The sequence below is a fragment of the Pteropus medius genome, unplaced genomic scaffold (assembly GCF_902729225.1).
Source record: "Pteropus medius unplaced genomic scaffold, Ma_sr-lr_union100, whole genome shotgun sequence".
NCBI classification, from domain to species: Eukaryota; Metazoa; Chordata; class Mammalia; order Chiroptera; family Pteropodidae; genus Pteropus; species Pteropus medius.
This window is the reverse complement of record NW_024352786.1, coordinates 13813031-13835690: the sequence shown is the minus strand read 5'-3', so window position 1 is coordinate 13835690 and position 22660 is coordinate 13813031.

Here is a 22660-nt window from a genome sequence, read left to right as displayed (position 1 = left end):
GGGTGTTGTCTAGAGACAAGTAATGCAAAAGATATATTTAAATAAATGTGTTTCCTATGTCTTTCTTTACAATGGTGAATATAAATTGAAATATAGTGATAGAAAATTGAGTGGGAAGGAAAATAGAGACCAAAACTCCTTTAAAAATTAGATTTAAGTACATCAAATATATATTGTTAAGCAAGAAGCTGAAGTTTGTTTTCAAAGATCCAATGAATGAAAAAACTGAAGTTGACATAAATTTGAGTTTTGAAGCAGCAAGTGAATATAATGCTTAGTTTATTTGTTAAGCCTAAAGCTAATTCATTTATTGTGGTCCATTGAACACTGGAAACATCACTGGAATATTGAACGAAGAAAAATTTACCAAATATTGTATACTAAATTATGCCACCCCCCCAAAAAAAAGTTAGAGTGAAGCCTAACTTCTAACATGACTATTTGTCGATAAGTGCCTTTAAAGGAGGTAATTAAAGTTAAATGTAATCCTAAGGACTGGACTCTAATTCAATAGAACTAGTCTCCTTTATAAGAGGAGGAGCGTGCGCACGAGCGCGCTCACACACACACAAACACACACACACACACACACACACACACACACGGAAAGGCTAGGTAGGTGAAGATATATGGAGAAAGTTGCCACTGCAAACCAAAGGGAGAATTCTCACAAGAAACCAACTCTGCCCACTCCTTGAACTTGGATTTCCAGCCTTTGGAATTGTAAACAAATATATTTCGGTTGTATAAATCATCCACCTACGATATTCCACTGTGGCAGTCCAGACAGACTGATATACCAACTAATTTTGGTTCTTCGATTTGTATACTTTGCTCCTTGGGAAAATAAATTGCAGCTTTCAATAGCTCCTTGATTTTTAGATTGTTCACTTTCCTCTGACCGACTTCATATCTAGCTCCTAGTATATGCAGCCATATTCAAATACTCTTTACTGATACAAAATATGTTATAACCAGTTTTACGTTTATAAATTGAAAGTAATATTTTTTCCTATATTTTGAAAACAATGACAGGTTTCCGAAAGTAATTGCTTTTTCTTTAACATCACTTTGTTTAATAAATATGTATATAAATTTACTATGTTTTTTTAGAACTGAAGGAATTTTAAAAGATAACTGTGTATAATGTCTTTATTTTTTTGATTATTTAAATATTAGAAAGTATGTCTAACCTATCTGAGTATAAAACGGAGGAAATGAATTTGACTCTACTTAAATGCAGATGTTTTCTGTACAATGGTTATTGGTAAAAATTTTTTTGTCTTTTGCTGCTATTAAACTTTGCTTTTAATAAGGACAAAAAGCAATTAATTAAGATTATTTTACCAATGGTTTTCCATATGCTTCTTTCTTTCATTGACAATAACTAATTTAATAAGGTGTATTTCAGTATTATATTGAGAATGAAAGATGCTGAATCCCAAGTCATATAACTACTGGCGGGATTCTTTCTTAATATTACTTTCTTAACATAAGGTCATTTAGTTGTATGACTTTTCTGTCCAACTGCCTTATTCCCCAGAGCAGTGAAATGAAAATGAGTCTTTCTCTTTTCAGTTCATTGGGTTCTGAGTCAAAGTCAATGAATTAATCCTGCTGTTTCTGGAACTTACAAGACAAAGAAGTTTCTAGAAAATATTTTCTGTTACTGAAGACAGTGACAACTGTAAGATTTTCTCCAGAATACCCAGTAAAAACCTTCCCAAGAGTGCAGTTTTTTCTTAGAGACCATATTTTTGCTATATTCTCTTAAAAGTTCAGTACATCATTCACTCTTTATTTTACTTACACATCTTATTATCACTGATCCTTTAAGAAAAGTAATAGAAGTAGCTCACAAATAGAGTAATAATATTCTTCTCAAATAAAGACCTTAAAAGTTATAGAGAAAATTAGTATGAGGTTTAAGTTATAGAATTTGAAATGATTGCATACTTTAAATTTATATAGCTAGATTGCAAATTGAACTGAAATGGCATGAATCAAACTATGACTTGCAAAATATATATACTTTGAATTGAACTTGAAAAACTAAGTCAATTTAAAAAGTCACAAAAATCAAAAAAGTCAAAGATCAAATATTGTTAAATATTTGCAACCAGGATGCTATTAATTTGTAAATTAACTTTCTGCTCTAGTACTCCTATAGAGATTTAATCCTCTGTAATTCTCTATGATGAATATGTAAAGAATGTAGAGCTGAACTTATTGAATTTATAAATTTAGATACTGTTCTCAGGAAGTGGTAAGTTCCATTTTTCAACACTTTGATCGATGAGGGTTACGTGAAAGCTCCTCAGTGCAATATAATCTAAACCTCTTCTTTCACTTTGTCCCATAATTGCTCCATCTGTAAAGAATGGCTAACTACCCCCTATTCATTTCTTGGGACTTTTCTAAGCAATCACCTCTTTTAAATACAGTTGACTCTTGAAAAACATAAGTTTGAACTGCTTGGGTCGCTTACAGGGAGATATTTTTTTCAGTAAATACCTATTCACTATTCACACATGCAGACGGCCAACTATATGCATTGATCTATGCCATTTTATATAGAGAACTTGAGTATTCATGGGTTTTAGTATCCATGGAGGATCCTGGAACCAATCTTCCCTCACATATACTGAAGGACAACTAAGTTTTCAGGGAGTTAAAAGTTTTACATGGATTTTTGTCTGCCCAGGGATTGAATTTCTTAACCCCCATGTTATTCAAGGGTCAAATGAGTCTTCCCTGACTCTCTTACTTCCTCTCCCTGATTTTTATAACCTTGGTACTACTCTACTCCAGCATCCAGTATTTGCTAATTCATAAGCAAATTAATAATGAACTTAAAATTTAAAATATACAGTTTTTTCATTGATACTATGACTTCTTTTGATCATTCTTTCTGGCATTTTCCACCCAAAGTCAAGTATTTTTCCTCTAAGATTGGCAATTACCTACATTTTACCAATTTTCAAATAGTGCACTTTGGAAATAACTTTCTAGAACTCTTGGGAGCATTTGACATAGGTAATGCTCCTGAACGTTTTGAAACACTTTTACCTTGTAGTTTCCGGAACATTGAATATTCCAGATACTTCCTCTCACAGGTCAAGTTCTTCTTTTCTTGAATTATTAAGACACAATTTCACTTTCTTTCATTCTCTCTCTCTCTCTCTCTCTCTCTCTCTCTCTCTCATCTATGTTCTTTGCTTTAACTATGAGTTAAATGTTGACTCACAAATGTATGTCTCATGTACAGTTTCTCTGCTAGGCTGCAGACACACTTATCTAACTGCTTTCTCCTCAATTCCACTCTGTATCTCTTCCACTCAGCTCTCCATAGAGTAACAAGCCTAATTGTTTAGAAAGTATTCATCATATCTTATAACTCTGGTCCTTTAAAACCTTCAGTAACTTCTCACTGCAACCCAAGTAAAATCGAGTTTTAAAGATGGCTTTTGTGCCCCTGCTCTTGCCCTTGCTCTCCTCTCTAAATTCATTCCTGCCAATCCTTCGTTTCCCCTCACCAAGTCTATCAACATCACTTTTAGTTTTTTTAAGGTAAACTGTTCTTTTCATGTCAGATTTTTTATAGGCTATTTTCTCCACCTTAAATTTTCTTCCCCTTACTCTTTATGTAGTGTAAATAGTGTAAAAGTCCATTTTTAAGTGAAGCTTTCCCTCACCTGTCTAAATCAAATCTTTCTACTTACAAGCTAAGCTGTTCACTACCTTTATGCAACATATCACAAATTTTAAATGCAGAAATTTTGTTTACCTATTTGCCAGGATGTTAATTCTTGGTTTCCTCATTAGGCTGTAATCTAAATTTTAAAAAAGCAAGCACTGCATCTTTGTTCCTGTGTTTATCTCATTGCCTGATATATAATGGACACACAATTCATGTTAGTTCAATGAGCAAATGATATGATGGAAATAATCTAAAAGGACTGAAATTAAAGAGTGTAAAATAAACTTCTTTCACTGGGCAACAATATGGAGCTATGTTTTTTTCATATCTTTGATAGGAGTTCGACCAAAGTCAACACTATGAGACCTTAGAAAAGAATTAGATATTTAAGGAAAGGCTAAATATACTATCACAATTCAATTATTGATTAATTCCCTAATATTTATAGAGCATCTACTCTGATGTACTGGGGATAAAATTATAAATAGAACAAAGATCCTGGCCTCAGATTAATATGAAGCACAGTAAAGTAAGCACTAATTTAATTAGTGCATTACAAAGTTGGTATCAAAGAATGTTTTTATAAGCCCACTGAGAATCACATAAACTTGTCTGACTAACATAGAAGAAAGGATCCAGTAAAAAATATTTAAAAGAAATAGTAGGCTATCTAATGGACAAATAGGGGGAGAGAATTTATATAGAAGAAAGATGCGGACAAGCCGAAAAACATGAGAAATGATGAAATGTGAGAACATTGAGTGATTTCGTTCTGGTCTTGGTAAAATGTAAGCTTTGTGTGTATGTGTATGAGTAGTATATGTGCATGTGTGTGTGTGTGTGTGTGTGTGTGTGTGTGTGTGTGTGTGTGTGTGTGTGTTGAAGTGGATGGTTGGCAGTGACAGGAAATGTATCCTGGGGATCCCGAATGCTTTGTGAGTCATGTGAAAGACCTGGACTTTGTTCCATAGACAATGGCAAGGCATACAGATTATTGTAAACCTGTTCAGCTTAATGTTGTTTAACCAGTAAAAGCAAACAAATAAACAAAAACTACTACTATGCAGACTTTTTTCAGATATAGAAAAACCATCAGATAGAGAGATAGTTAAAGAAAAAAAAATCAATGCCTAGAAATAAATGCCCCCAGCTTACTCTAACAGAAGGCATCCACTAACTTACCTGAAGTTCTTCCAAAAGCTGAGACTGAATGAAAGGCAGGTAGACTAGTTTATTAAGAAAGCGTTATATATAAAGAATGAGAAACTAGGGAACCAAAACACTGTATGTAGGGAATTATTGAGTTGGCTACCTGCAATTGTCCAGTACTCAGTCTCACAGGAAGGTCTGAGAAGCTATGAATCTCAACTATTTGCCCAGGTGACAATAAGGGAGAGAATTTATCCATTGGCTTCTGTCTCCCCATTGGTCAAAGGTGATTCCTCAGGTGTTAACATTGTTGCACTTGCAGGTTGCCGTGCTAAAAGACTAAAGGGCTTCTGCAGATGTTCCACATGGCAGCATCTGAGGAACCACCTAGGACAGGAGGTCGGAGGAACTGGGTGCAGGCATTAGAAGAGGCAAAATCAAGTCTCAGCTACTTGCAACTGGTCAAAGCTGCTGAGAAGTTTTTGCTAGAGTAGAGGCCAATGAGAAGTATCCTATGTTCCCACAAACTGACAATCATCTTAAAAGTTAATTTTTAAAAGGCTTCTTTATTTCCATATGAGCTGGATGCCTGGTAGAATTTCATAAGTAAGATAACTTTGTGAATGAATGTTTCACTTTCCCACCAGTTGCTGACACAGCCTCAGATATACCTCACATTCTGTCTTGTAAGCACACTCTGTCACAGCAATTTGGGTACAGATTGCAACTTGCTGGCAAGGTGAAAGTCACACGGTCTTTCCCCAGTTTAAGACTAACCAGGGGTTTGGGCCGGAAAATACTAGTGTTCCTGAAATGCATTTTGAGTGTTGACTTTACAACAGAGGATCTTTCTGCCGAAAATGAGCAATTCCATTTCTCTCTTCTTTCCTCTAATGCATTTTCATTTTAATCTTTTCACAAGAATCATCAACATGTCTGCCAGTCTGTGTTTAAGAAAATGTTTGTCAAGATCTCTATAAAGTTATTATATTTTTTTCTTTTTGTTTGGAAGAAAAAGGACAATTTTTTTGGAGGGGGAATATCAAAAAGAGAAAATATTCGTGTAGAAGGGTAATTCCCATGAGAGCTGATGAGACTAATCTTACTTGAATGATAATGACTCCTTATAACAAGAGCCAAAACCATTCTTTTTTCAAATGAATTTTTTTTATTGAAATAGCTTATTCGGTTTGATGGCAATTTAGATGCTTGCAACTTTCTTGATTGTCAAGCTTATAGTGAACCCTATTTATCCTTTGAATCATTTTCTCATTGAGAGAGAGAGAGAGAGAAACAACATAGAAGATTTTGTAAAAGTAAATTTACCTCCACTGTTTATAGATTGAAAATAAAATTGATCAGTAGGTGGCCTGATTATGTATTTTTATTGTCGGTATCCATAACAGAATATTTATATATGCATGTTGTTACGACCACAGAAAATACAATAGCAATAGTGAAAAAAATAACTGTCATTTGATTGCTATCTAGAAAGCATACCGAATCAGGATAGCTGCCAGAATATATCTTACTTTAAGACTATTTCACTTGTTAAAGAAATTCATAAAATTGGTTCTATCTAATGCACTGAATGCTGCATTGCTCACATCAGTTGAGAAATTGTGCAAAAAAAAAAAGAATAGCAAGTACATTTTATACTTGACTACCATTAAACTACTGACAAGCTATCAGTGTGCACTATTTATATCTTTTAATGCAATAGATTTAATGCAATGTGACTCCAGTTATTTCTAGAGCTAATGTCATATTCAGCATAACACATTATTTTTTTTCCTCCTTCCTTTTTTTGTCTTTCTCAAAAGGATCAAAAGCACAACAAGTGTATTCAAAAAAAGAGCTTTTTGAATGTCTCACCTTAAAACCCTGTTACTCCCACAGTGGATAACCTCCCATTTCACTTCACTGCCATGGTAGCAAAAATTGAGTCTTTTACATTCTTCAAAGGAATTCTAACGCTCCTCTTTTTAACTTTGATTCTTTGCACTTGCACTTATAAAGGAAGAGCAGAAATCCTCTAATATTCTGCAGAAAGCATATACTAGAGATTATAAGAAAATTTAATAAGTTTAATACTATATTTTGATAAATACAAGGAATAACATTGTTTTCTCTCTAGTATAAATAACCATTTTATAAATAAATTGAATAAAAACCATATACTTTCATGAAACTCCATCTACAAAATTTTTAAAAATTGAATGTTGAGTAGATTAAGTGAAAAAAAAATTCTTCTAAATTGCAGATCTATGCAAGCACCTCCACAATTTACACAAACATACAACATTCAAGCAAGTAATGACTTTGCCTGCTCTATGCCATCAAGACTGTAATTTGATCCCTCTGTCCTTCTTCATCTGTCAGTTTCCTTTGGAACTAAGTAGAGAAAACATTAACTTGTATTAGTTTTCTATTACTATAAAGAGATAAGCTGTGTATAACCATCCCAGAATATAGTGACTATATGGCCATTATTTGCTTCATTTTGGTCATCAACCCAACTTTGATAAATAATTTAGGAACAAAAATAAACATTAACTGCCCACCTATTTGCAAGTTTATGACCCTATTAAAATTTTCCTTTTTTTAATCTTGTATTTTCAAGCATTCAGCATTGTATTAATAATACAAATTATTTTTTTTGAATTTTTACTGTGTGCCAAAACTACTATAAATAAATTAAATACACAATTAATTACAAAAGATTAAATATACAAAATGCAGGTCTTTGCCAAAGCATTACTACTCCAAATTCACTTATGAAAATGAAAAATTGTGTGTATCTACCTCTTAGGTTTATGGTAAAAGCTTTGGAATCAATTCATCTGAGTTAAAATTTTGAATCTCTGGTTTGCTAGCCAAATTTCCTTGGGCATACTACTTAAACTCTCTGAATCTGTTTCTTCATTTGTGAAATTTAGATGTAAGAATATGTGTCTGACACTATCTTCATGGACTAATTACCAAATTAGGTAAATGAACATATTTAATATTCTTCATATATAACTTGCTATTTAGTAAGTGGTCAATAATTGAAGCTGTTACTAATACTTATTTCCATTCATTGTTTTACTTGTTTATTTATTATTTAAGGTGCTGTAGTTTTCAACTTAAAGCATGTTTGGAGCCTTTCTGCCAATCTCTTGTTTTTTAAATTTATGTATAACTTTTGAAATACTAGAATTTGAGAGGACAAATCATGCACATTGTCTCAGTTGTTTGATGGCAGTGTTTAAATAAGCTGTTTGTTGCCTACTAGTGGGAATAATATCTACTGCTAATCTCCTCCTGCTTTCTACGTCAGTCCCTTTATAGAACTTAATCTTAAATGTCTTCTAGTACTATTTTTTCCTGTGCTCACTGTTTGAGGTTATTCTACTTCAGTTAACCATACAGTCACTCGCACAACAAGTCACATTATTTCTTCTGCTTATTTTTAACTGACAACTGTTTTGAAGTGTTATTTTTATGTCAGGAGAGATCTGGGTTCTAGAATTTAAGTTTTGAACATTCTATCTGAAATTATAATATTAAGAATAGTTTTGACATAAGTGTAATAGAAGCTTCTGCAGGAAGTCACTCATGTTTGTGGGAACAACTTAAAAGTCTCAACATTTGGCAACCAATTTAGAATTCCACAATATCTTCAAATATTCAAAATAGTCAATATTATGGCATATTTTGATTTACATTTAAAATTAAAAAGCTAATACTTTTAATATAACCCAATGATTTGAGTAGGATTGTTATTTCAATATATTTTGAGACTGGAAATAAAATAATTGTTTTTTCCCTAACAAAAGAGATTTGGAAAGCACTGTGAAAACATAATTTTATAATATTTCAGAGTTGAAATTTTTTTGGAATTTATTAAAAATAAATTGTAGATTGGAGGCTAGAATTTAGCAGAGACAGCAATGATGTATAACGGTGAGCATTAATGTTGACTCTATTATTGATGCTCTTTCAATAACTGTAGCATGGAAAAGCATTGTTTACCTCTTTGTTTATTGTCAAAATCCATGTGACATTATATAAAAAAAGCATGCATAAAGCAATAAATAGTATATATTTCAGTTTTTCAATATTTAAAAATTTTCAACTGCAAGTATATAAAGAGTGACACAATATTTTAGTGACTTCGTTAATTTGTTTTATGTAATAAACAGTTTTTTCTTCTTTTTAAATGCATTGCTATGCTTGCCACAGAGTGTTAAGTTATTTAGTTTTTATTATTTTATATTTCACAGATATCTTCCTTTTTGCAATGTGGATGCTTTTAATTCTATGATAAAAATTAAGCAAGTACTTAATAGTCAGGCTAAAATATATCGCCTTTATGAATGCATTTGTTTCACTTTTAGCCCTGTCAATTTGAATTCTAATTCAAATTAATAAATATGCTTATAAAATCTTTAGAGAGATTCTTCAAATCTTCAAATTTCATGTTTGAAATTTTATGAGATTTTCTGCATGGAATAATTAAAACATACCAATAATCTGCCTTATAATTTTAGGACTATAAATTTGAACTAAACTACTTCTCTGTGAGAACACAATTATAGTAACTACAGAGAAAGAGAAATATTGAATACTGCATATAATACAAAGCAGAATGAAATAAAAATTACTGTTGGTATTTTTTAAAAATATACAATGAGAATAAAGAGAAAAGAGACGGGGGTTTTTTGGCCAAGAAAAAGGGTACATTGTTAGATCTAAGGGATGAGGAAAACTTCAAAAGTAGCAACAACAAAACAGTAAATAAGAAAACTCCCAGGTACAATAGGCAAAGAAATATGATATGTCAAGAGTTTGCTAAATCATATAGTATAGTAAATGTTCCTACTATAGGAGCTAGATTGTAATAAAGTTTATAATTATCTTACAGACTATAGATTCTATTTTAAAAAATCAATATTATTTTTGAATAAAAGTGATATTAATGGTATTATACTTTATGAAGTCAAATGAAGCAAGAATGAGTAAGAAATATAAGTATAAGAAGAAATAGAAGGAAGAGGAAACAATGAAGGCACTGATTAATAAGCACTAATAAATTCTTTAGCAAAATCATTAATTAGAAGTGTGGAAGAAGGATGAATGCTGTTAGTATTCTGAGAATTAGGCCAACTAGTAGAAATCAGATTGCATCATACAGAAAGTGGCTTTATAATTCAGTTTTGGTTTCCTTTAAAGATAACTTGCATTTGACACTGTCGAAGATACGAAATCCATACATACCAGTCATGTCAGTGTGTCTATTTAAGAAGACAATCATTAGATACATATATTTCACCTTTGAGATTTATATTTTGGTGTCTTATATTTGTGTCCATCTATTTCCAAGGCATCTTGCCCACTCAAGGATTGGCAGCAGTGTCAACAACCAGAGGTGCCAAGTAATACTCAGTTTAAGAAAAGTATCTTGCAGAATTTTCCTTACGACATCTGCAAAATTGAAAGAGTGCAGCGAAGTCTCTCTTCTGACATATTTGCCACATTGGCTTCATATATCTCTGTACATTTAGTGACATCTGATCATGCTGGCATGCCAAAAGATTTTTTTTTTTAATTCAAAAAACAGAAAAAAGCTGACTCTTCTCAATTTATGGCCCTGTCTACATCTCCAGATATACTGATCAGTCCTGTAGTTACTTGGTGAATCAAATAGTTCACATAGACTATATATTTTCTATATCTTATATCATCTTTCAGACAAATCAGTATTTATATAATGATTATAATAAAATATGTTAGGTGATCAACTATATTAAATATATAGCTAATATGCATTGTCATATTCATATGCATTTTAAATATGGATTTAATTTTGGATCCATTATATTTTCATTTGCATCAGTGAGTTGAAATATTAAAATTATTTTTTATATTTTCTGTACTTTGGTTTTATATCTATCTTAGTTTATAAATAGTCTCAAAAATATTTTTTCATCATTGTTGATTGCTTTATTTTTCTCACTGAAAATGATAAAAATACGTCGGGACGTTTAACCTCAAAATACCTCTTACTCTTATGACATTATTTAGCTGCCTTTTATATTATGGTAATATTATTAATAATTAGGCAAATAATTAATTGCATAGTTTCTAATATAAATAATTGCATAAATTTCTAATATAAATAACATTTTGTTTTGCTGAAACCCATTAATTAAAACAAATAAAATGTAATTTTTAGAGAATGTTCACAATGACATTTTAAAATGTTAAGGAGGAATTCTCTATTATTGCACATTTCTAGGGATTATTAACATCATGGAGTGAATGGGACCATAGACAAAATTTAGAATTCTTTGAAGTTTGAAATGTCATTGGGGTGTTATTGTTAGCTTTGATTCTAAGGAATTCTTTGCAAGGTACTTATGTAGTAATAAACTTGCATTTAATTAAACCATTAATAGGGGAAATTTAATTCAATGTCGCTAATTGAAAAGCATCTTTGAATCTTGTTAAAATTCAGGTATGCATTTATCCTTTATTCTATTATTCTTTAAATAATTTCTGAGTATTTGCTTTATTTTTCACTCTCAGTCCTAGGAATACAAAGATGGATGCAATAAGATCCCTACTCTTAAGGAGCTTCTGGCTTGGCAGGCAAGGTAGATGTATTAACAAATATTCATTTATAACATGATAACATTATATTATGGGTAGTGGATTTATCCTACATAAAGTAGGGATTCCATAAAGGTTTTAAATTAGGTGAAATATCAGAAGACATCTCTGTTAAGATGACATTGTTAGTGGAAATGTGAATGATGATTAAAAGAGTAATTCATTAGTAGGAAAAATCGGAGTATTTTAATAACCAGTGGTAATTTGGAAATTTCTATATATTAGGGATTTTAACTTGCCTTTTTGTTAAGTAAAAACTTCCAGTGAAAGTTTCACTGAAAAGTATTTTTTTTTTAATTATTAAATAAAAAGAGAGAAGGAAAAAAATGGATATTTGGAATAGAAATTTTAGAGTTGTAAAAACCCCAATTTAGATATCATATAAGACAATATCATTATTTTGTAGATGATAAACAGAGGCCAAGAAAGGTGAAGAGAAATGCATATTTAAAAGAACCTAAGTAATGATTAAAATATGATTTAAATCCAGGTAGAGTGACTACTTCTCATAAGCCACCCTAGTGACTCAATCTAGTCATATATATACAATCTGCGATCATGGAAGAAAAGCAACCATAAAACTTTTGAGTACAGAATATAAATTTAAAATGTCAGTATAAAGTAGATTCTTAATTACATCTAATTTGGGGCTTCAATTAAAAACGAAGCCATGTTAATTATTTAAGTGTTCTAGTGCTGAGTTCAAACTGAAGCTATGCGAATGACAATATCATTGTTATGATTGTACTACAGGAAGATTTTAGGAGTAGGAATTAACAAAGTCCACCCAAATAAAAACAAGCAGAGAATATTTATTCAGAGCTTGCTATATCAAGAAAGCCAGCCATAATCACTTGCAATTGGCAGACTCAATCAAGGGCAGTCAGGGGAGTGGAAAAGCTTTACAGGGAACAAAAGGGAAGGATTTCTTTATGTTCAGAGTAAAGGTGGTTGGCACTGGAGAAGCCCAAAGTAAATTAACGAGAAGCATGAGGCATCCCACATGATAGGTTTAAAGAGCATATTTGGTATTCTGTGTTTGGTCATCAGCTAGATGGGGCAGGGGGAAGGGTTGCAAAGGTTGGGAAGGGGAAAACAAAAATGAGAGAAGCTGGCAGTTCGTGACTAAGTCCTGACTGTTCTGAGTTGTTTGCTACAGAGATCATTTGGGATCTCTAGCTGGTGGCTAAGTGAGTTCTTCATGTAAAATCTGACTATTGCTCATTTTCATGTTCAGTCTGTCATAGGGAAATACTGCACATGACATAACTAGATAACAGTATTACTCCTTTCCTTTTTATTCTTTTTTTTTCTCTTTTTCTTTTCTTTTTCTTTTTTTTTTTTAAGTGCCTGTTGGATACCTTTTCCTGGATCCAAACACTTATCACTAGAAATTAAGACACAGGCTAATGGCTAAACAATCTTTTAAAAAGCCATTTTCATTTTTTAAATTTCTTATTACATCTTATTTGGGACAATTTGATCATAACACTCCTTTTGAAAATGCACTCATCATTGGCTTACTCTTGCTTTTGTCCATGTATTTGCATTATTTTACCATATCTGTTACTGTTGAAGATTCATTGAATGTTTAAGAAAAAAAGAATAAATGGGCAAAGCTTACTTGTAATTTTGGTTTTTTTTCTAACTAAATCAATTGCTCTTAAGAATTTTTGGTTCATTTTATTACTAATTTTTCTTTGAGTTTATCCATAGTGCCTAAGCCATGCATATTCTTTTACAAAAATTTTTAGCCAAGAAAAAATCCTTTCCTTTAGTGTATACCTGACAATCAGATGCAAAATTATAGATTTCATAACTAGAAAGATATATGATATCTTTCCTTTTGAAATAAAGTGATAGGTGATCCCCTCAATTCAATATTTAACATTTCTTTTTATCCTTCATCTCAGTATGCTTCCTTAAAGACAGGAGAGGGAATGATTTCTTTATTTTCAGTTACACATGCTATACAAACAGAGGCAATGTACTGATGAATAACTATCACATTAAAAATCCATCACCACCTTGCCACTCTTTATTTTCACCTTTTTAATTTAAATTATTTTCTATTTTCAAAACATGTCTCGATTAATAATAAATACAAAGTTTAACTTATAATCTATTTTGAAATGCTTTCAGGTAGTTTGTGAGAACATGACTTTAGGATATCAAATAACTGAACCTAAATAAACCAAATTTACACTATCATGTATATCATTCAGGCCAAAAATGCTTTCATGTTACATATTTATCTATTTCATTCAAAAGTAATTTTGTCACTTTATCTAGATATTCTTGTTGCTGGACTCTCTCCCTTTGATAAATGAATTAAAAACAAGACAACGGACTCAAAATGGAGCCAATTATGCTAAGCCACAAAACCAAACCAAGACTTATCATTTCAGATCTCCCAGAAATGGAATGTAAACCTGTCAATCAGGAATCACCTGATCAACATTACTTAGATAATCTGCCTGATAGACCCCTGCCATTTCCTAAAGAAAAGTAGCCTTGCAATAACCAAACCACTTTCTTGCCTAGGAAAACTTCCTTGTTCCTGCTCAATTCTGCCTGTAAGTCTTTCCTTTTGTACAGCTCCGCGGAGCTCATATCTTTGAATTGACTTTTACTCAAATGAACTCAGAATTTTTAACATGCCTCAGTTTATCTTTTAACACATACCATAATCTTAATTAGCAATGATACTAAATAGTTGAGATTAATGTACTTTCAGTGAAATATTTTGGTGTAAAATTGCCTTGCTTCAAAGGATACCAAATCCTTCTCATGAAACATAAACAATTTTGATTTATAACCAAATACCTGCTCTGTGATACATTCAGCTTAGTACATTCTAAATTTAATTTATTTTTTTTGAACCATCTCTTCACTGAGAAGCCTAGAGACCAAAGTACTTAAACTCCTCTCATAATCTTATAAAAAGAAATTTAAGGTAAATTTAACCTCCACTTCAAACTTACTTTACATACTTCTCTTAAGAGAATGAGAACCACAAGTCTCACCTGATATTAACTCATATCATATTTCTGAATTATCTATCTTCATGTATTAAAAACTATTTTCAGCAAAAGATCCACATTTTGATGTGGATCTTTTGATGCACATTTGTTCTCAAAGTTGAAAACACAGAGCTAGTTTTATTCTTGCTAATGTCAAACTCAAGACCCATCTTAGAAAATTGCTGGTGTCCAATGAGGACTTAAAATATTATGTTCTCCAACATTGGTGGTGAAAAGTCAGTGTCTTAACTGCCCAATCAAAACTCATTTATACTATGCATAAAAGCACCCTTTATTTAGTGTGTTGGAGATTAGGTTTTGAACTCCTCGTTTTAAAATGATGTTTGATGGGCAAGGGCCTTCAAGAACCACATGAGGCCATAGTTAGCTATATGTTAGTATTTCCTTATAATGATGTCTTTATATTTATCATTTTCACACAGTAATCAATGAGCTTTTAATTTTTTTTCTTAAAAAGTATCATTGTCTAATATATTTATGCATTTATTCTATCACTTACACATCTAATTCTTTATTTAACATTTTTGTGATAGGGACCAAAGCAGATTTGGGGTAGAACAGAGAGATAGTAAGACATTTATTGATAAAGCAAATTCTCTGTTTGAACTAAAAGAACTTAAAACATATAAGCCAGATATATTTATATAACTTAATATGTTTTTCTAGATATCAGAGTCCAGAAATATAAAAAGAGGTAATCATATGCTCAGCTGTGCAGTTGTCTAACAAATGTAAATATAGAATACGCTTTAGAAAAAAATACGTTTCTTTTCCAGAGAGTCAGTGTAAAATAGGGAGAGGAAATTTAAAAATAAGTTATATTTAACTATACAGTATCAAAAGTTTGAGGGTCAGACTGAAGTAAGTAAGAAAGGGATTTTATTAATTTCAAACCATTTTTTAAAAAAGTTTTCAGTGATATTCCTATAATGCAAATCCTAAACTGTTATTGAATATATATAACACAGCAAGTTAAGGAGAATTAATAATGCAATTTAACCACTTAGTTTAATCCATTGCTTCACATTTTGCATTGATTTGCATATTTTCTATTAAGTGAGCTCCAACCCAAATTACGAAATAGCCTTTAGATATCATTTTCCATGATGGTATGTATATGTAATTACTGATATATAATAACTATTTGAAAAGATATTCCTAAGGAACAAACGACTAAGTAGACAATGGTAAAATAAACAATATACTTAACCTTCTAAATGTATCTTTGCAACCTTCATTTATTAAAAAAAAAAAAGCATTAGTATTCTGAAAACCCTAATAGTGTCAATTAAAAGAATAAACATTCATCTCATTATATTTTCAAAAGTACTGAGGAAATGCTAAATTGAGCCTTGGGGAACAAAATATATTACAGGCATGAAAAATGTTTCATTTCTGATGCTACTTTCAAATGACAGTGTAATATGTTATGGATCATTTGATTTTTTTTTGTACAAAAATGCTATTCAGCACCCAAAAAGGCATATGCTGCTAACGGCATGTGTTGCAGTCCTTTTTATGACAGCTGGCAACAAGAAAATGCCAGTCAAAACACAAAATGTCAAGCAGAAATTTTCCCAATAAAAGTAGTAGTTTGTAAAAATCATTCATAAATAAGCTTCATTAAATGGCTTGCCTTCCAAACACTATTAATCAAAAGCAGTTTCAAATAGTCTGAAAATTATAACCTGGAAGAACAGAAGAGACTCAAAAAAACTAACCATGGCTTCTAGTTATTTCTTACAACATTAGGTTAGCTTCTTTTCATCAACTCCTAGAAGTTCACAAATTAAAGCCCTATTTTAAACATGCTCAATTGTGAGAATTTAACCTTCTGATAACTTTTCAGCAGACACAAATTAAGAGCTATATATCGTATTCAATTTATTTTCTATACTTTCAAAAAAAAAAGTGGCTCTAAGATTCTTTTTTCAGCCTTCTTCCATGTAGAAATTATTAAAGTAAATATTTACTTACTTATTTTTGCTGAATTGTTTGGTTTTATTGAGCCAAGTTTCTTTTTCACTTCTCAACCTGATTCAGATTAATTTATGAAGATTCATGGCTGCTTTGAAGTTTTATAATTTATTAGAGCCAAAGCCACAGAGAGTTCTACCTAGTAAGTGAGATTATTGCTACTTTTTACTTCTACCTCAGCACCTTTTTCCCCCTCCTAACTCATTTAATTAAAAAGAACGAGGGAATTGAAAAGGGAAACAATGAAATGAGCCAAGATAGTAATAAAATATTAGCTAACCAAGAAAGCATATTTCTCAGTCATCATTATCTTTTCCAGTGAGGGAAATGTATTCCTTTAGAAATTTTGAGCCTTTTGCAAAGAGAGCTAAATGCAACTTCTGAGGTATGATGACCTCATCCTGGTGGCCCTGAACTTAGAGATTATTTATTTGAATTAGTTAAATAATAGATTTAGTCTGGCTCTCTCTCTTCATACATGTGTATGTGTGTTTATTTATATATAGATAAGTAATTTTACATATATAAATACTGTTATTTCTATTTTATTTATATTATAGCACATTTAGGACAATAGCATGTCGTATAATATAATTATTACATTATTATGATATATTTGTATAAATTATTTATATACATTTATTATATATTATTTTATAGACAAATACATTGTATATATAAACACATTATATATATACATATATGTGTGTGTGTGTGTGTGTGTATACATATAGTTTGGAAAAATACCAGAGATAGTAAATGGTAAAATAGCATCAACTATGTTTTTAAAAATGTCCTTATGCAGTATATGAAACAGAAATCATAGTATTTAGGCATAAAAAAACCCTAGTGAAAATGAAAAAGCAAGAAATAAATGTGAGGAAAAATGTAACGGCAGCTTTTTGATGTTAACAGTTGACCATGCTGGTGTTATTTTGCTGAAACATCATAGCTTTCACGTGAATGTAGTTTCCTCTAGTGATTTTGCCCTCAATGAAGCAGACATGGCCTCTTGAGGCCCAGCTTCTGAACTGGCATGCAATTTTTTTGGCCATGTTTTATCAGCTGAAGCAACTTACGAAGCTAGCCCAGATTCTAGGGATAGGGAAATAAACTTTACCTTTTAATTAAGGGGAAAATACTGTCAGAATGCAAAGGATAAAGATCCAGGAAGGAGTGAAGAATTGTAGCCATATTTGCAATCTATGACAGATTAATTTTCTCTATTTCCTTTTATAAAATACTGAAGGAATGTTCTCTAAAGCCCAAACTGAATAACAAAGGGTCAAAGAACTGTATTACATTTTATTTTTATAGAAAAAAGGACTTCTGAAATGAATCCTATCAATTTTTCTAAAAGGAATATTTTAAGAAAGTGAAATACTCCTAAAATATAGAGGTTTTGTTTCCAGCTATAAAGCAGTTGTGAATATTTTATAGATTAATTGAAGTGATTTTTCAGATTGTAAAAGTAAATGTCATGAAATATAGAATAAAATATGTTGTTTTATTATGAATGTATTACAAAGATAAATAAATATGAGCTTAATATTTATCTGAGACATCAAATATAAATGTTTATTTTATTTTAGTGGCATGCAATAAAATGCATAACAAATTAAGCATTATTTTATTTATCTAAATAGCATCATAAATTTACATGACACTACAATGATCAGTGTTAGACAAATAGAAATTACTGTTCACAGAAATTATGAGTATATATTAATATCCCTGATGGAGAAGTAAATGCATGTTTTAATGGAGGTAGATATATATCTGAATTGTTAGGATATTTTTAAACTGGATAAAGATGAAAATATTATGAATAACAATGAATATATTATACATTGATATAAATAGGTGACCCACATTTTTATATATTTTGCAATATTTTATAATGAAAATTAATTCTTACAAAAAATGAGAAAGTATAAAGTAATTTTTACATACCATTACTTAAGAGTCACCACTTGTTAACATCTGCCATATTGCTTTACTTCTTTTTTTTTATAAGAATTTTTTTCCCCATTCTTTAATTCTCCCTGCTCCCCACTTCCACCCCTGACCTGTGGATGTTGTGAACCAGGACCTTCTGCGTGTAAAGCAGCCACCCCTTGCTTTACTTCTTACACATTTCTATTCTCCCTTCTCTCTCTCTCTCTCTTTCTCTTCCTCTCTTTTTCCTCTCCTAGTTCCTTTTTTCACTGAAATACTTAAAACCCTTTAGCATCTGTCTCCTAAGAATAAGAACAATCTGCTACAGGGCTACAATAGCCTTATACATGAAAGGAACTATGTAGTTATAATATTGTCTAACTACATAGTTCACTTTCAAAATTTTCCATCTGTACCTAACATTTTCATTATATCTGTGTTTTCCTCCAACACAGAATGCTATCAAAGGTCACATGATGCATTTGATTGCCATGTATCTTTGGTCTTCTTAAATCTAGAGGAGTGCCCACATTATTTTATCTTTTACGATATGAATACTCCTGAGGAGTTCAGGTCATTTGGCTTATGGAATTTCCAACAGTTATCTGTGTTTGACTGTTAAGGCTGAATAGATTCAAGGTGAAATCTTCTTGTAGAAATATCAAGAAGGCACCTTCTATGACCTCTCACTCAAAGAGAATCATTTATTTCCCTTTGTAAATAATAAGTACATTATTATTCTGTACTGCTCAGATGATACTTCAAGGCAGTATAAATACTGTTTCTCAAACCTTTGCATATATTGATTTTAGAATCAATTCTTGATACATACCTTAATCTTTTAATATATTAAGTAATGCAAAAGAATGATTTTCTATGTTTAACTCGTATTTTTCTCTAAATAAAAGCATTCCTTTCTACTTTCTAATTTTGCGAATTATGTATTTCTCGATCTTTTGTTTCAACATAATTTAGAGCTATTCAAGTACCACTGATGCCCGCTTTTCAAAGCTATATGTGCCTGGACACACACACACACACACACACACACACGCACACACACACACAACTCTGTATTGGTTTTCAAAATAACCCTATGGTTTCAGTGTACCCAGTAGCTTGCTTGGGAGAAATTCTTCCATATATACATATTATTGATATGCTTTTATATCCCTACCACCTTTGGAGGTATCAAGAAAGAAGAAATCTCATATTACACAGTAAGTTTACTGTACTGTTACATCTGATTAGAAAATTTAACAATTATCGTTTATAAAGCAATAGCACATAAGGAGAAATTTCAGTTCACCCCAAGGTAAAAGTATGCTGCTAACTTCCACACTTGATCTAATGCATATTTCAAATAATACCTCTTGAAACATACATTCTTTCATTGGTCTGCCATGGATATGGTGTACAAATATTCAACATTTTGTACTAGATTTTTTACTTTTTAAAAATGTTTTAAATTGAAACAAACCTATACCTAGAGATGTGCTGAAAAAAAAAATACAAAGGATTTTGTTCCTTAAATTTTTTGAGAGTAAATTGCTGATACGATGTCCTAATATCTCAAATAATTAAGAGCATTTCTTACAAGAAAGGATATTCTCTTATATAACCACAATATACTCATCAATGTCAAGAAGTTAACAGTGATACATTACTACCTTTTAAACTTCAGATTCATTTTAACTTTACTTATCCTAATAATTTCCTCTACAGGAAAAGTACACTTTAGAATCTGCGTTGAATAGTTCTTGACTTTTATGATACAATTTTAACTTTGCAAGTAAATTATTTTGAAGAATGACACTTTATTTTGGTCTGTCTGGTGTTTCCTCATATTATCAAAAAGCATCAGAGAAAAGATGCTGTGTTTTTGCATCCGAACAACTGGCCTACATTTCAATTTGTCTTAGTATTGGTGATGGTAACTTTGATCTCTTGATTTAGATGGGGTCCTCCAGAAGCTTTCTCCATTACAATGTTACTTTTTATATTCTATTGCACTTAAAAAGTAAAGTATACAAAGGTGCTTGGCGACTGCATGCATGAGACTCTCACCAATATCCTCCACTTCGTACGAAGCTTTTCTCACCCTTTTGGGCTCTAGTACACTATGCCTAGCTAATAATCACCAACCTTCCATCACACTCTTTTTATTTATCTTGTCTCTGCTTTTAGATTTGTTTGTCTTTTTAAGACTACCTGCACATTAACTCTTAAGTGTCTATCTTACATCTGTCTATTCTCATAAGATTTATGTTCATGTTTTGTGATTGTTCAAGTTCCTTCTCTCTAGAGTACAAAATGTAATAGAGCATAGTAACTTATAAGAATTTGACCAAAACAGTAAATAGAATGAAGGAATACATAGTTAAGTCACTATTTATTGCAGGTATTTGTGCCAGATCCCAAAATTATCATAGATTTCACTTTAAGGTGTAGAGTCTGGAGTAGGTGACATAAAAACTAACAAAGTGAATTTTATATGGTAGACGGAAAAATGCCAATACATAGAGATTGTTATGAAAGATGAGACAGGGAGAAAGTAGCCCAAATGTAAGCCCAAAGTAGGCTTCCAGATGAAATGTCTAAGACGCATCTTAAATTTTCAATATTTTATAATCCATTTCTAATATGTTGTATTCCATTTTGACTTATCATCATTTTTATTTATTACCACATAACCAGTATTGTATCATTGCAATTTAGTCCCTTTTTTAAAAACATGTATTTAAATTTTCCATATATTTTAAGGTATCTGAGATACCATTACTATTTTTAATAACAATTACTCATTTATAATAACCTATATGTTTCCCCTTTAATTTCCACTTATTCTTTTTTGTATCTTCATGTTTCCATTGGTGTCATTTTATTCTGCTGAAGGATGCCCGTTCTGTCCTCTCTCTCTCTCTCTCTCTTTTCCTGTCTCTCTCTCTCTTTCTCTCTCTCTGTCTCTTCTCTGTCTGACTTATATTTGATGTATGTTATATTTATTCTCCATTTCTCTTACATCTCATATTTACTTCTTTGACTTGTATCATTTTTGCTTTCTATTTTTAATTCTGGATATTTTCATGTAATATATCTTCAATTTATGATTTCTTTTTTATCTCATTCTGTCAATTTATCGTGTTTTTAATAGAAATAATTTTCTTTTCATTTCTAAAATTCCTATTATGCTATTTTTATATATTACTGTTATCTAATGAAATGCTCCTTTTTCTCATCTATTTTCTTGAATTCTAAAATCAGGGATCATTTACGGGTCCATTCTTTTTCTTTATTTTTCATTCTTTGCTTTTTTTTTTTTAATGAAAGTATCATTCATTTGGTCCTATCTTGTTTGTGCCTGTTATTTTTTTTATTTCTGTATTATATTTTATGTATAAAACATGTAGAGATTATTTAAAATTTAGTCTCCAGAGAGAAATTAATTTTTTTTTCTGGCATAAAATTACAATAGGAGAAGGTTGTCTTAATTTCTGGGGAGATTAAACTACCTGATCCTCTTTGAAATTCTTATTTTTTATTGAATTAAATTTATTGGGGTGACGTCAGTTAATAACATTACATAAGTTTCAAGTGTACAACTCTGTAATATATCACCCACATATTGCATTTTGTACTCACCACCCAAAGTCTAGTCTCCTTCTAACCCCACATATTTGACCCCTCTTACCCTCTTCATCCTCCTTCACCACCTTCTCCTTGGGAACCAATGCTTATTTTTGCTAATTGTATTATTTTTCACTTTGTTCATTTTCATAACTTTTACATTTTGTTCTATGCCTTTATACCCCTTAATCATTTAGTTTTCACTCTAGTTACAAATGGCTTCATCATTCACCACCATTTATTACATACACAAACATTTTTCTATTCCTGCTTTATTTATTATTATCCATCTATTCATTAATTAGATTTCACCTTTGAGCATGGTAATTACTCTTCTAATTAGGACCCTGTGTGCTTTTCCATACATGCTTTCATATTTGAAAATGTATACAAATTACCTTTATAGTCAACTGATCTTAGCTATGTATGATATCTTTGAAATCATAGTCTCTCTGCTCACATTTTTTTGCATATTTCTTTATTGCTTTCTGGCATGAAATGCTGGTGTGGTCAAAGTAAAGCTAAAACTTAACTTTATGTTACCATAATAAAATTATGTATTTATTTA